Genomic DNA, 13,079 nt, shown 5'->3' with positions numbered 1-13,079 from the left:
TGATTAACCCTACTGGTTTCCCCTTTAGTTTCCAGCAGTCAGCTGGAAAGCACACAGGTCTCCGGGTCTCACTCTTGCTCACAGTACCTTCCTTTTTGGCTGGAGGAGGGCCCCCTGTAGCTCCTGCATTCCTTTCTCTCCCAGGACTGCCTGGGTGGAGATCAGCTTCCCACCTTTTGTCCTTTTCGGATTTGTGGGGGTGATTAGGAAAGGTTCTCCCCCGCGAAACTGACTTATAAATTAAAGCAAACTCATCCGCCAGAACGGCCACTTGCCAGGCTCCGTGAACCTGCTGCTCCTCGACAGGGGTCTTTACTAAGAGTGGGAGAGAGTTTTTAAATTCCTCTAACAGGATTACTTCTCTGAGAGTCTCATAGCTGAGCTGTATTTTAAAAGCCCTCAGCCACTGGTCAAATGCCAGCTGCTTACTTCTTTCAAACTCCAGATAAGTTTGATTAGCTTGCTTTTTGAGGGTTCTAAACTTTGGCAGTAGGCTTTGGGTACTAATTCATATGCCCCGAGGATAGCATTTTTGGTCAGTTTATAATTTTATGAACTCTCATCTGGCAACAAAGAATAAACCTCATGGGCTTTTCCAGTTAGCTTGCTTTGTATTAAAAGAGATCAGGTCTCAGCTGGCCATTTTAGCTGCCTTACCAGTTTCTTAAAAGACACAAAAAATGCATTCACATCTTCCTCATTGAATTTTGGAATTAATGGAGCAAGTTTTAGCAATTTAGCAATACCCAGCCCTGAATTCTGCTCCTCCATATTGGCCATGCTTTCACTGAGGTTACTCTGTTGCCCCCTAGTTAATTCAAGCTGCTTCAACTCTCTTTCTTCGGATTCTTTCTGGAATATCCTTTCTCTCTCTCTCTCTCTCTCTCTTTCGTTCCTTCTCCTGTCTTTCTTTCTCTCTCTCCTCTCTCTCTATTTCTTCCCATTCCTTCTGGAAAGCTCTCTCTTTTTCCCTCTCCTGCCTTTCACTCTCTTTTTTCCTGTTTCTCCCTTTCTCTTTCTCTTTTCCTGTCTTCTAATTCAAGTCTCTTTTGTTCCAGTTGTATCTTTGCTAGCAGTACCCTGCCTGGGTCTACTTCTAACACTGCTTCTTTTCTTCAGATTCAAGGGAAAAATGGTTGGCCACTAGCCTTAGGAGTTCAGACTTCCTAGCCTTGCCACGTACAGTGATCCCACACTGCTCAGCCATTTTCCTCAACTCCTCCATAGACAGTGCTTTTAACTTATCCCAGGTTACTTCACCCCTGGCTTGGAGAGCTACTAGCTTCAGTTGCAGACAAGTTAGTATTCAATCATACACAATCACAAGAAAACCTGTATTAATCTTGCTCTTTTTTGATTGGGAACAATTTGGCTTCCCACTTCCAATTTCTCTTGTATGTCTGTGGGTAAAATTCTAGACGTTAGCACCCAAATATCTGTTATGACCAGGTGAGAAAGTTGTCCAGGGCTCTTTCTCAGCCTTCACCTGGTCTTGTCGTAATAGGGTTTAATTTTTAAACACACCATGTTTTGAGCTCCCCCTTGGTGAATCCTTGTTCACTACTTTCCAATTATCAGGCAAGGAAATGAGAAGAAGCAGGCTTTCTTAGGTTCAAAGAAGAAAAGTGAAATTTATTAAAACCTAAACGCTAATTCGGTTAATGCCAACGGATACACGCCGCGCCCCACGCTAGCATGCATACTCGATACGCACATGCAAATAGAGACAGAAAAGAGCAGAAGAAAAATAAAGTAGCGAGGTTTGAGGCAACATCAGAAGAGTTTCTTGTTACTGTGCTTCAAGCTCACTGCAGTCCTTTTGTAGGTAGTTCTTACTTGTAGGTAATTCTTGCTTTTCATTGGGGCCTAGTATTCTTCTTAAACCTTGTTCACTGTAGGAGATTTTTCTCTCATGGGCTTCCTGTGTCTTCAATGGATTCCAAAGCTGGTGAGAAAGAGATGAGCAGACAGGAGAGAGGCAGCAGCAAGCCAACCACAAGAAGTCTTTTCTACTCCAGGACTAACAGCTTTCTGAGTTCAAATTCTCTTTGGCAAGTTTAAATTCAAAAAACTCCAACAGCCAGTTAGTTATGTGACTAAACTGGTCTGACCACGTCTTCTGTGTATTGGGGGAGCAGGGACTGGTTCCTTTGTTCCAACACTGTCTGCTAGTATGCAAAAAAGGTCTTTCCGGTGAGGGGCCTGGCAATTCCTTGTGATAGGTCCTCTTTTCTCCCCAGCAACAAATTTAAGATTTAATATTCATGTGGCAAAATATGAGTGCCTCATTCTTGGCAGGTGGGGGCCTGCATGATAACATTCTAGCTACTGATAAAAATGAGGTATTACAGCTGTGTCTTCTTGTACTGATACATTCGCTGTTACATGATTGAATGGGGGTTGTGGGGAAAGAATCTGCTCAGCTTGGGGAATAGATAGCATAGCATAGAAACTCGCAGTTCACCTGTGAAACATGTGCTGCATGCAACCATCTTGAAACCAATCAGCAGCTGAGCTCAGGTTGCCTTATTTCAATGAGAGAAATTCCATTCAAAAAGGTGAAGCACGAGAAGCAGCAGAAGTGAAGCATTAATTAGCTGTATTGTGGGACACAATAGAGTTACACTTCAGGAACCTGAGCCTCAGGTCATCAAAGTACTTGTTTGTCAAGATGTCTTTTTTGGTCCTCATTCTGCAAGGATTACCTAAAATCCTGGGATAGTGAGTCAAAAAAAAAATTCATAGGAGTACCCTTTGGGCAAAAGTGGCTGTGAAATGAAGTGCCGTTGCTGGTGGGACCATTCTGGATGAAACAATAGATGAGAATCTAACCCAAGGAAGGGAAAGTTAAGTTTCTTCTTTGATGGCTGTCAAGCATTGCAAGGAAATTGTGTTCTGGAAACTTCAATCAAGTCTTCAGAATGCAGCACACGTGCTCGAATTTTATCAGTTACTGAATGTATCTCAATTACGTCAAGAGAGAGGCCGAGAGATATCACTAAATGATACTATTTTACTGGTGAAGCATTAAACACAGTCACTTTGCTTCTTAAATCTGAGACATATCAAATGAATTCAGAACATTATTATAAGTTCTATACTCTTCAGAATAGAAAGTAATAATATTTCAAATGCACATTTCCTCCATCTTGTAACCAAAAATATGTGTATTGCCTTTGAATACACAGGAACAAAATATTGCACAATTAAATTTTAGTTTTGCCAGAGAAATTGTAAATAGAAAAAAGTTTTTCCTCAGTGAGGAGTATCCAAATGAATCAGTTTTGCTATTGCTTACATGATGGAAAGCAGAGATGCATTAGCTTAAATTAATCTATAAGGGAACAGTTTACACAGTTAGAAGCAGGTTTTGGACAAGCTAAAGTCTTCTGTGGTCAGGTCATTATCATAATTATACAAAGGTCTAGGTGTAGATTTGGATGAGGGAAGAATGAATACTAGCAGCAGAAGATTGTAGGCAAGCGAAATTTGAGGTGGTGGAGACATTAAAGGGAAGCGTCATAACAGAGTCACAAAAATGCAGAATACTATTTGAAAGGCTCAAAAGATATCTCAACCTATTAACAGCTTTTGCTAAACTGAAAGCAGAGAGGACTAGGAAATAACAGGCAAAAATAAAAAGAAAGGATACCCAAGGTGCCAGCATACGTCTGCAGGCAACTGACAGAGCATCCCAGCAACCAACCTTCAGTTTAATAACTGCTGAAATGGAGCTGGTGCTGCATGAGGTCTTTGCAAGGAGGGTTGCCATCTGTGCCGCTCCACAGCACCATCTCAAAAAGTCAGCATTACAGCATGATTGCGAGCAGGTATAGCCAAGTTTCAATCTTCAGCTAACTGATTCGATCTGAAACTGGATGTGCCAGCTACATACTGCATCATTGTTTCAGTTGTCCTTGTAGTAGGTGGTGGGCTCTGCTTTTGCTGGACATCTGCCTAAATTTTCCTTTCACTTGTTTGAACTACTGTACATTGATCTTGCTCTTGCTGTTTAGTGTTCCATATTGGAAAAGAGAGACCCAGGAAATTACTTTATATACCTTTAGGTAGACTCTGACAATTACTTTATATACCTGTAGTAGACCTATAAAATTACTTTATATATCTCTGGAGGGTCATCTATTAGTCACCTTTCAAGACTGAAAAGTCCAAATTTCACGATACTACACCTACTCCTTTCATATGACAGAAAAACCTATAATGGGATGTCTCATTTGACTGTCCGTTCGATGTCTTCCTGAGATGTCGCTTGGAGAAATGATGTGCCTCCTGCAACAGATCTTAGTGGGCAAATTGATATGATGTATTGCATGATTTGGGACTGATAGCCACAATCGCACTTTGGGTCTTCCCTTATCTTCCATTTATGGAACTGGTATTGTCCATATTGTCCATGCCCTGTTTGAATCTGGTTGAGCGCTGTCTATTGTTTTTGTGGGAGGTTGAAACCTGGGGCCTTTGTTGTTGGGTTAGTGATGATGTGTTGGTTCTTTATGCTGCATGCATCCCATGATTCTGTTCTCTGACACTAGAGAAACAGCCTTGTGGTTCTTCTCTGAACTGCCTCCAGGGCTTGAATCTCCCTTGTGGCTCAATGTTGAGAACTGGATACGGTACTCAAAGTGTGATCTTAACTGGAGTTTTAGCCTGACGCCCTATGACTTGTACTGTTCTGTTTTAATATGTAGCTCAGAGGTGCTATTTGTTCAGTTTGCTGCTCAGCAGAAGTTGGATGTACTGAATGACAAATCTGCAAATACCGCTCATCCACTTTCAACTTCATCATCAGCCATTTGATGCCATTCATGAATAATTTTTACCACCCATTTTTTATTCCCATCTGCAGTTGTCGATATTAAATTTAATCTGCCATTGTCTTGCACATTGTATACTTCTCCAACTAGTTTTGTGGTTCCCACATGTCCTTCTCAGAACCAACAATTTCTCCTAGTTTGGCATTGTCTAAAAATTTGATCCATTTGCATTGAGTTACTAAATCAAGTCATTAATGTAAATTAGAAATAATGGAGTCTCATCAATGACCCTTGAGCACTCCATCCAACACCCCGACCCCCATCCTCTCCCCTCTCTACCTCTACAGCCTAACCAGAGCTGTTTATACCCGTTGGCCAATTTCGTACTCATTCGCAAAACTATTCCTGCAAAATCCCTAATGTTTTAAGCTTAGTTTTACAAAATGATTTTTTGGAAGTGTAGGTACACCACATTGTAGGGCTTTCCAAAGTCCACTTGGGTGTTACTTCATTCAGAAAAAACAATGAGGTTGGTTCGGCCGCTTTTTATCAGATTGTTATCATACAGGTAATTCTCAAGGCTACTCTAGATAATTGATTCCAATATTTTACCCAGTATTAAAGTCAGATAGTTATGAGCTGTTTTCTACTTCAAGAAAAATTTAGAATTGAGAAGTTGTATTGAAGTAAATTAATATACAGTTAGTGTCAATATAGATCCCATACTGGGTTTGATGACATGTACATACAAAAAGCAGTTGCAATAGATGCAAGGTTTCTTTTGAGTTGAATGCATAAAAGGATGTGAATGAAGGCTCACTTCAAGTGAAGGCTGTGGAAGCTTGCTATATGCCAATTGGCTGCCACACTGGCCTACATAACAACACTTCAAATTAATTGGTTGTGGAACACTTTGAGATGTCTAAAACAAGTGAAAAGGCTTCAAAACAAATAAATCTGAAAGGATGGTTGTATTTATCCCTCAGAGTATTAAGAGAGAAAAGGGGCTAAATTTGTGAAGCATTGATGGTCACTATGAGGCAATGAACTCCATTCTGAATCTGTGACCCTTTTCAAAACGAATGATGAAGAAGATGCTAGCAACAACAGTCCCATTCGATGTGAAGGCACTATAAGACTTTGTGAGGTAGAGATTATTGTAATTGCACTCTGCACACTGCATTAATATAAGATCATTGTGGGTTCTTGTATCTTCCCTAACCTAGTACTATCATTAAACATTTTCCTACATAGCTTCCACATGTGTTGTATTATGGAAATGACATTCACACTTTCTGCTGAAGAAGGACCAATTCCCGATTTCAATTCCAGAAGACTCCATACTGCACCCCTCCCCCCAACAACCCAGAGTAGAGGGCCACTCTGTGGCATTTTCAACTCTTTTGAAACACTTTTAGCATAATAATATTTTTGTTGCTCCACCATTGGCAGCTGTAACTTCAGCTACCGAGGCCCTTAGCTCTGGAATTACCTCCCTAAACCTCTCTGCCTCCCTACCTTTTTCTCCTCTTTTGACACTCCTTAAATCCTACCTCTTTCACCAATCTTTAGATCACCTTTCCTAATATCTTCATTTTGCCTCAGTGTCGCATTTTGTTTGATAACACTCCTGTGAAGTACCATGGGATGCTCCACTATGTTAATGGCACTATATAAATGCAAACTCTCGTTGTTACCGCAGTTTGAGAATATAGAGTTGTTTCTTTAAGCTGCTTTTGGCCTAGGCAGCACAAAATTCCCCAGTGGGTGAGCTTCCAATCAGAGGCATGTCCCATGCATGGAGCTCTCAATCATGGAGCTGACCCTGGAAATTCTTGCAGGGTCAGCGCACTATGGGTGGGTGAAACAATTTATACATGAATGAACTTCCAGTCAGGCTTACGACTAATTGGAAAACCTATGTTTTTCAGTACTCTATAGAAATGCCAGCTTAGATTATGTGTCCAAGTCCTAAAGTGCGGCTGAACCAATAATCACCTAACTCAGAAGTGGATGTTCTACCAACTGAGCCAATGTTACACTTATTTTGAGCTATGGGGAAGAATGTTGCTCATGTTTTCTGAATGAATATTTGGGAGAAGCAATTATTTATTAAGTATATTGCGCTCATCTTTGATTTAAGGCGTATTGGCATATTTTAAGGTTCCCACTACTTCCTATCAACACCTCTTACTACTAGAGTATTGAAAAATATTACTTAATGCTCTGTTTGACATTTGCAGCTGTGCACTATTTTTGGTCCTTCATTGTTCCTCTGTCAACCTTCTAACAGTATACGTCAGGGCAAAAGAACAAAAGGCACAAATTCAGGATTGTGAAGGGGAAAAGCAGATTGCTGGGAAGAGTGACTGAAGTTGGGCTTTTGACAAATAGGTGGTGTAATGGGGAGTTGGTATCGTTGGTGTTGTGGAAGAATGAGCTGAAGTGCTTTCATCTTAACTTACTTTACGAACTTGTGAAAGTAAAATGTGTGGCTGTTTTCAACTATATGCAATGGTTTGAAGAATCAGGTCATGCTTGTCTTTATTCAAGTGGGAAAAGGTAAAAGATGCATCCAGGCTCTGGCACTTATTCTTGTTAAGCTTGAGCATCTTGAGAGGATAATCCGAGTACAAATGTCCACAATTCAATGGAGCCAGAACAATTGTACTTGAAATACCCAAAGCAGCGCTAACTTCAACAAGACATGCATGTCATTTGGATCTGGATCAGTCTGGACTGAATCAATTTGGAACCATTCAGGTCAATTCAATTTGTGTCAATTTCTGTCAGATCTCCCATGGAAGTCAGTTTGGAACAAATCCTGCCTTTTGGAAATTTATTGTTGAAATATTTGAGTTTTGTGAATGTGATTGTGAACATTAGCTACATTTAGGCATGTTAAGAATAAAAACGTTACACTCTTGACATTCTCTCCTATTAAAACAATGAAGCAATTCACACTCTAGCTCATGTGTGCTTTACTCAGTACAATGTGATTTTCAGATGCACATTAACATTTGCCTCATTTTTAATGAGGGTCAGATTGAAATTCTAAAGCACTGATGGATCATGCATGAGGAAGTATCTAAAATGAAGAATAGTCTGCCTAAAAGTGTTGACTTTATAAAATACTTCAGTATTAAGATCCTAAATGCAAAAACTGAGTCTGTTGTGAGTGGAACACATTCTAAGTTCATACATGTGCAATGCAATTGTTTCCATTTAATAACAATTGTTGCAGGCATGTCCATGGGTACAAACTCATGATTTTCCTCCCCATTGATTTGTTGGTGCACATTGATAGCCACAATCTAACTGTAAGGAATGGGAATAGAGAGCCATAGTGCCTACAAATTTGACTTAAGCTTTTATCGCTCAATGTGAAATTACAAGTCTTTTGCTTTTTATGTGAAATTATGCATGACAATCCTTTTTCCTTGTCAGGATGGACCTTCAGAACTCAGCTGATACTCTTAGCAACATACCAAAATCTGATGGCACACTCCTGTCCCTGGCAAACAATCAGTCCAGAATGGGAGAGGACTTGTAATTTCACATTGAGCGATAAAAGCTTAAGTCAAATTTGTAGGCACTATGACTCTCTATTCCCATTCCTTACAGTCAGATTATTACATAAGGTGTATAGCATCATCCAATACATACATATTTCCATTCCTTAGTAGTGTGTGTTATGCTGATAATGAAGCTTTGCCCATCATTGTCAATGATGACAGCATATGATTCATTTCCAATTATGGTGCTTCCTATTTCAGTGAAGTTATCCACTGCTAATAGCCTATGCTCTTCAATGGTAATATAGGATGGCACATAATGTTTTCCAAGTGCAGGCTGGTATATAACATGTATCTTCTTCAGACTGATAGCAAGGGCACAAAATGTACTCTGGGTGGCGGACTTCAATGTCCATCACCAAAAGTGGCTCGGTAACACCCCTACTGACTGAGCTGGCCTGGTCCTGAAGGACATGACTGCCAGACTAAGCCAGTAGCAGGTGGTGAAAGAACCAACATAAAGAAAAAACTTACTTGGCCTCATCCTCAACAACCTACTTGCTGCAGGTGCATCTATCTGTGACAGTATTGGTAGGAATGGCCACTGCACAGTCCTTGTGGAGACAACAATCCCATCTTCATGCTGAAGACACCCTTCATTGTATTGGGTGCACAACCACCCTGCTAAATGGGATAGATTCAAATAGATCTAGCAGCTGAAAACTGAGCATCCATGAGGTGCTGTGGGAAATCAGCAGCAGCAGAATTGTATTCCCCCACAATCTGTCACCTCATGTCCCAGCATAATGCACACTCTACCATTAACCAATGACGAATGTAGGAGAGCATTCCAGGAAAAGCACCAGGCATACCTAAAAATGAAGTGCCAATCTGCTGAAGCTACAACACAGGACTATACATATGCTAAACAGCCTGCTAGTGACAAAGCTAAGTGATTCGACAACCAAAAGATCAGATCAAAGCTTTGCAGTCCTGCCACATCCAATTGTGAATGGTGGTGGACAATTAAATAACTAACAGGAGGAGGAGGTTCTATTAACATCCCCATCCTCGATAATGGCAGAGCCCAGCACGTGGGTGCAAAGGAGAAGGCTGAAGTGTTTGCAACCATCTTCAGCCAGAAGTGCTGAATGGTTGATCCAGCTCAGCCTCCTCCTGAGGTCTCTACCATCACAGATGCCAAACCTCAGCCAATTAGATTTACTCCACGTGATATGAAGAAATGGCTGATCCTACTGGATACAGCTAATGCTCTGGGCCCTGACAATATCCCAGCTGTAGTACTGAAGACTTATGCTCCATAACTAGCTGCGCCTCTAGCCAAGCTGTTCCTTTTAAAGCTACAGTACTGGCAACCACCCAAAAAAGTGGAAAATTGCCCAGATTTTCATTTCTACAAAAAGCAGGACAAATCTAATCTAGCCAATTACCACCCCATCAGTCTAATTTCAACCATCAGAAAAGTGATGGAAGATGTTATTGACAGTGCTATCAAGCAGCACTCACTCAGCAATAATCTGCTTACCAATGTTCAGTTTGGTTTCTGCCAGGACCACTTGGCTCCAGACCTCATTATAGCCTTGGTCTAAACATGGACAAAAGAGCTGAATATCCAGAGGTGAGGTGAGAGTGACTGTCCTTGACATCAAGTAAGCATTTGACTGAGTGTAGTATCAAGGAACCCTAGTAAAATTGAAGTCAATGAGAATCAGGAGCTTGTTATGGTTGTTGGACGCCAATCACCTCAGTCCCAGGACATTACTGCAGGAGTTCCTCAAGGCAGAAAATGAGTACATTGCGGTTGCAGTGTGTACCATCCACAAATGCACTGCAGCAACACACCAAGGCTTCTTCAACAGCACCTTCCAAACCTATGACCTCTACCACCTAGAAGGAGAAGTGCAACAGGCGCATGGGAACACCACCAGCTCCAAGTTGCGCTCCAAGTCAAGTACCATCCTGACTTGGAAACATATCGCCATTCCTTCATTGACACTTCGTCAAAATCCTGGAACTCCCTCCCCAACAGCACTGAGGGTGTCCCACACCACAAAAACCGCAGCCTTTCAGGAAGGCGGCTCACCGCCACCTTCACAAGGGCATTTAGAATGGTCAATAAATGCTGGCCTTGCCAACAACATCTATATCTAATGAATGAAGAAAAAAATACCAAAAAGAAAATAACCTGATCATTTATCATTAAAAAAAACACAAAAAGAGCCAATACTTTAGTAAGGTCTGAATTATGTGGACTGCTGCTTATTTGAGGTGAGATTTGAAGGGGGGGGAATATATCAATATTACTACAGAGCTGTCATTCCACAATTTGCAAATACACTTTTAATCTGAAATGTTTCAGAAATATGGTGGCAAACGAGAAAACATATATCACCCGTAAATTTTCACTCAATGTAATCAATAATTTTAACTAAGTGATTAAGTAAGCCACTTTTATACCTTCCTTTAATTAAATGCACACTTTGCAAAACTGAATAACGTGAGTTACCGGGCTCCATAGGCTTGTCATTTATTCATCATAAAGATTATTCGCTCAAAAATTCTCTTGCCTGGCCTATATCATGTTTAAGAGATACAGTCGATATTTTATTTTTTGAGATAATTTTGAGAATTCAAAGTAAAATTCCTTTTTTTATCTGGTGAGATAGCATTGTGTGCTATCACATAATTTTTAGAATGCAACTTTGAAACACAGTGGCCTAAAAATTTTATGGCATCACACCCATTATTCTGATGCAAAAACAGACCCTTAGTCATCAATATGGTGGGTGGAAAGTGTGTGCACATTATGCACAGGGATTGTCATCTGCCGTAGTGACAACGGCCTAGACGTGTTCAGGAAAGCATGGCCTATATGTAACCTAATCAATGGTCCTTAAAGGGACAGCTGGAAGCTGCCATGATAAAGGTAAGTTTTTTGAAATTTACATACCTGAATGTGAAATAAAAACAAGAAATGCTGGAAATACTCAGCAGGTCTGGCAGCATCTGTGGAGAGAGAAGTGGAGTTAATGTTTCAGGTCAGTGAGCTTTCATCAGAACTGGCAAAAGTTAGAAATGTAATAGGATTTAAGCAAATCAAGTGGGGGTGGGGCAAGAGATAACAAAAGGCAAGGTGCTTTTTCATGTTTGTGCTTTTGGACAGGGCTGTTCATTTTTCTGTCAATTCACACCCTCTCTGCACTAATGCTTTGTCTTTTAGCACACCATTAACACACCCTTTGCCTGTGCTCCATGACCTTCTTGTCAGTTATTCGCTTGACCCTCTGTCTTATCAACACCTTTTCTTTTGTTATCTCTTGCCCCACCCCCGCTTTATTTGCTTAAAACCTATTACATTTATAACCTTTGCCAGTTCTGATGAAAGGTCTCTGACCTGAAACGTTAACTCTGTTTCTCTCTCCACAGATACTACCAGCCCTGCTGAGTATTTCCAGCACTTTTTGTTTTTATTTCAGATTTCCAGCATCTGCAGTATTTTGCTTTTATTTTATATACCTGAATGTGATTCTGGAAGTACAGGACTGCCCCTCCCCTTCCACTGCAGTACCAAAGACCACTGTTAGCCATCGCTCGCCCCTCCCAATTTCCCCTTCCCTCCTCTGATCACCCTTCTCTTCTGCTGGCCTGACCTCTCACTCTCAAGCATGCATTCTCTTCCAACTGCTCCCGCCATCTCCCAATTTCCCCTCTCTCCAGCAGGGCCTCCCCTCCATCCCGATCACATCGTCCCTCTTGCAGGACCAACTTCGGGGCTGTAACACAAAACTGGAATCTTCCTTGCCAGCGATCTGCCTGAAGATGCCCAACTGGAGTCTGCAGCTTGCCAGCCTAACCCTATGTTGGGCCTCAGGCCTACCTGTTTGAGCTTAGGGAGTGTCAGGCCAGTGTAGACCAATATCTAGTACACTATCTTTTGTATTCAGTTAGTAGGTACCAAATGATGAGTCTATTTTGGCTTTCATTGTATTATTAACCAATTTAAATACACAGAAGAAAAATGCATTGTATATTTAATTCCTCCATTTTTTATAATGAAGCTTTTTTGATATCATTTTGGGAGCAGAAATGCAACCCATAATCTCAAAAGAATAAAACAAATACTTCTGCTCTTTATTTTTAGAAGATGAACAAATATTAAATGCTCTAGCTGAAAAAATAAACAAGAAAGCTGTTTCCCAAAAGATAGATCTATTGCTTTGTATGGTGTGTAATAAAATTAAGATGTGCTGATATTTCACAAAAGAGCTTGATGGACGTATTTTAGTTACAGTCTATGCCATGTCTTACCTAAGAAACCGTGCATGGCTTTTTCTCACAGTCATCTGCATTCAGCAGTGGGAGTATCATGTGGCTTCACAATTGTCCAGGCTGTGAACCATGTGTTGCCAAAGGTTGTTTGGCCTTTGATTCTGTCTCTTGTGTGTCAGGCACGGTTCACAGAATGCTAGTTCAGCTCATTCATCTTCTGGCAGCAAATGCCTCTTCCATTTTTATCTCCATCAATCCTTTTTCAATCATGGCTAAAATTGTTTGTGGAAAATTGATAAACTGTGAAGGTGTGCTTAGATATCATTTTTCTTCCTTGCACAGCAGCCATTTTCCTGTTTATGAAGTAACCAGGAAGGAAAGGAGAAAGAAGCTTTGTAAGAACAGTACATTATAATAGACTACAGGAGGACTGGTTTATTTTTATTGCACACTATTATTTAAAAGCTGTAAGTTTACATGAACATTTTATATAATTCTG

The sequence above is a fragment of the Heterodontus francisci genome, chromosome 7, assembly GCF_036365525.1.
Source record: "Heterodontus francisci isolate sHetFra1 chromosome 7, sHetFra1.hap1, whole genome shotgun sequence".
Taxonomy (NCBI): domain Eukaryota; kingdom Metazoa; phylum Chordata; class Chondrichthyes; order Heterodontiformes; family Heterodontidae; genus Heterodontus; species Heterodontus francisci.
This window is presented reverse-complemented; position numbering follows the sequence as displayed.